Below are 4038 nucleotides of genomic sequence, written 5' to 3' on the forward strand. Positions count from 1 at the left end.
AAAAGATCCTGTGAAGTCTCCCTGCCGACACACACAATGTAAGCCCCACTGACTACACCTTGTGAGTTCCGAGATCGGACTGAATGTGCCACTCTGAGGGAGACTGTTGCATCCAGACATCTATCCCCTCTTGCCTATTCAGCTTCTCATCTCGAGCAATGCTGGTTTTCTTCCAGAGCGGCACGAGCCCCAGCGACCTGACTCAGACTTGTCGACTTTTTTGGTTTCAGTTTGGTCGATTTCACTCCCACTGAATTTGGTCGATTTCACTCCCACTGAATTTGTTCATTTTCACTCCCACAGAATTGCATTTAATGAGCCCAAGGTTCCCAAATGAAACTCAATCTGGGTACAGGAGGAGAGGGGTCAGGGTTGGCCTGCTTTAAGTCCATAGGGGAAAAAAAGCCCTCACACATTTGTTTGGTATTTTCATGGAAAGTCAGCCACAAGATCATTCCTGTAATTCATAAAAGTCCATTATCATGATCATCAGTTCGTGATATTTATTGAACACGTACTGGGTGAGGATATTGTACTAAGTACTCGGGAGATTACAGTACAACCGAGGAGGTAGATGTGTTCCCAGCCCTCAAGAAACTTACAGTCTAGAGGGGGTTTGCTTAGTGTAGTGCCTGGCACACAGTAAGCGCTTAACAAATGCCTTAATTATATTAAAATATAATGGTACGTAAGTATAATGGTACGTAAGTGCTTGAGGCTGAAGGTAGGATGAATATCAAGTGCTTAGAGGGTACAGATCCAAGTACATAAGTGATTCAGGAGGGAGAGGGAGTAGGGGAAATGAGAGCTTAGTTGAAGAAGACCTCTTGTAGGAGATGTGATTTTAAGAAGTCTGTAAAGGTGGTGAGAGTGGTGGGCTCTCATATATGGAGTGTGAAGGAATTCCAGGCCGGAGGCAGGACGTGGGCAAGGTGTTGGTGGCGAGATAGATTAGATTGGAGATACAGTGAGTAGGTTGACATTAGAGGAGCGAAATGTACAGGCTGAGTTGTAGTAGGAAGTCAGCTACGGTAAGGTAAGGTAGGATGGGGAGAGCTGATTGAGTACTTTAAATTGGTGGTTAAGGATTTTCTGTTTGATGCAGAGGTGGATGGGCAACCACTGGAGACTCTTGAGGAGAGAGGAGATGTAGACTGAACTTTTTTTTTTAAGAAAAGTGATCCAAACAGCTGAATGAAGTATGGAATGGAGAAGGGAGAGACAAGAGGCAGGGAGGTCAGCAAGGAGACTGATGCAGTAGACAAGGATAATGAGCAGCATTAGCTCAGATTACTCCTTAAGGTCATCTCCAACATCTGCTATGGAATTTAACCCATCTTGGCTCCTCTCAGGTTTGTTCCAGTAATACGGCTTCCTGTGAGGGGAACCATTGGCGAAGTCTCAGCTCTAGGGCAGTGTGCAGACTGGTCAACTAGAAAGCATCCCTTCTAGCAGAATGTCAGAAGTCCCACCTGCTGCAGCCTCCAATGTGGAAGACAAGTAAGGGAACGGAGGTATGATGGGCGGGGCTATAGAGCAATCAGCAGCCACATCCTATGGCAGCCTAGGAAATCATATGACTCATATAGTGCAGAATTTCCACCGGCCCCCACACTTAGCCCTTCTCTGCCACCTTCCCCTAATCCACACCTCTTTCTCGTACCCCTCATTTCACTTGTCTAAGAAACCCAAGGCCTGTCTTCCGCCATTATCCAGAGTTCGCTGAGCCCAACTCTCCCTGCCTTGCATGTGAAGACTGATGCTGGGGTAGGGAAGGTGGCAGAGAGCCAGCTGGAGTTAGTTCCCAATGGGACACCCCCTGGTATTTATGTGCATAGGTTGGGGTGGGGGGGCACTGGGCACAGGTGCTGTGTGGAGTCTGGCACAGGGGGCCAGCTGAGGCCCACTGTTAATAATTGGGGTACAAACAAGATCATCGGGATGGACACAGTCCATGTCCCACATGGGGCTCGCAGACTTATTGCATGCAAAACACTGTATGAAGCACTGGGGAAAATGCACAGATGTGAATAAGACACAGCCCCTGGCCCTCAAAGGTTTACACATCTGTCACCACACCCCCCACCCCCCCAACTTCTCCTCCCCACCCCCACCACTGGCCAAGCAGGAGCAGCAGCAGTAGTGGACTCTGGCCCAGGGAGAGTCAGCTGAGCCAGGGCCACTATGGCAGCAAAGCAGTGGTCCCATTCTCTGAAAAACCAAGGCTGCTTGGCAAAGAGTCCCTCAAGTCTGACCCTTATCTCTCTCCCAGAATTCCCTCCAGGCTGTCCAGGCAGGCTGGAGGCCAGATGGATCCCTCAGATCTCCCCGGAGAGCGGTGAGAGAAGCCTCTCTGAGTTCCCCATCTTGGCTCCCCCTTACAAGACTCTACCCAAAATTCTGTAGGTACACCCCTGATTGATTTGTGTTTTGTCCATGGCTGTGTCTGCTCCTCAGGAACACTCAACCTCATGAATATCGCTTCCCCGGTAGCTGATATTTCTCCTCACTGAAGTGACAACTCCAGGTCAGCGCTTCCTAAGGTGGAAAGAAATGCAGCCTTAAAGAAGTGCATCCTTCTGGACAAGTGAGTCCTGATGGGTCTTTTGGGGCACAAGGAAATCCACTTTTTTCAAGTTGTAGAAAAGAGCCGAAGATAAAGTTGGAAAGGGAGATGTAATATCCACCTGTAGAGGTGGACTATCATGACCTGGCCCTCTGAACCTCAATTTCCCCCTTCCCTTTGCTCTCCACCCTATGGAGAAATTATTTCCAGACTCTTGAGAGGAAATGGTGCAGAGACCCAGCAGGGGGCTGCTGATGCACAGGGGAACCCTAAGCAAAGAGCCTAGTGAGATGTGGACAGAAACTGAAGCGGGGAAAAATTGGATTCATAGTTACAGATGGGAGCCCCCAAGTTCTCATTCAGAAGCAGAGTTTGGAGGCACTACCCTATCAATCAGTGGTATTTACTGAGCACTTACTATGCTCATGCTGAGCATTGTATTAATCCCTTGGGAGATTACAATACAAATTAGCAGAGGCATTCTCTGCACATAATGAGCTTAAAGTCTTACACCTAGAACTGAATCTCAAAGCTTCCTAGATCCTGTAATCCCCCAGCCCCTACTAATAAGCATGTTTCATGGGGCCAGAGAAGGGAATGGATTTATATTCAGACTATATTAAGTGGCTTTTCCTTCCAAGCAGGATAAAAGATGTGGGTGAAATTGTTTCATTTAACTTGGGAAATGAAATGGTTCAGCCCTAAGCACTGTCTCTTGCAATACAGAGCCCTTGACCAGCAGCAAAATATATTTTAGGAGAGGACTGGACTAAGGCAACAAATTCACTTTGCTCATCAGAGAAAAGGCAATAACTATTTGCAGTTGATCAGGATCAATTCAAATTTGGTGGTCACAGGCCTTAAAAGGATTACGATGTAATAATAATTGTGGTACGTATTAAATGTTTACCATGGGCTAAGCACTGTACTCTGTGATTGGCTAGATATGAGATAATTGAGTTGGACACAGTCCTTGTCCCACATGAGACCCAGTGTCCAAGGGGGAGGGAGAATAAGGCATTTAAGCCCCATTGTACAGTTGAGGTAACTGAGGCACAGATGTTAAGTGACTTGCCCAAGGTCACACAGCAGGCAAGGGGCAGAGCTGGGATTAGAACCCAGGTCCTCTGACTCCCAGATCCATGCTCTTTTCACTAGGCCACGCTGCTGTCCCAAGCAAATGAGGAAGCTTCCTGGTTTCCAGTTGATTCATCTCTGGCCAGGGTCCAGTTAGGGGGTCCAGCTACAGAGACAGGCCTTGCGTCCAGGTCTCCCAACAGAGAAGGGGAATATCCACAACTCAAACACCTCCGCGTCCCCCACCCTACAGAGAACCCATCTCATGCAAACAGGATATCAACTTTTGACAAAAAGATCACAAGGGCTTGAGGTTTTGCCGTAGCCTCAGCCTCTCCTCCCTCGTACTCTCTAGCTTCCTCAACCGGCTTTCTGCCTGCACACCTACTTATCAG

The sequence above is a fragment of the Ornithorhynchus anatinus genome, chromosome 18 (genome assembly GCF_004115215.2).
Source record: "Ornithorhynchus anatinus isolate Pmale09 chromosome 18, mOrnAna1.pri.v4, whole genome shotgun sequence".
Taxonomy (NCBI): Eukaryota; Metazoa; Chordata; class Mammalia; order Monotremata; family Ornithorhynchidae; genus Ornithorhynchus; species Ornithorhynchus anatinus.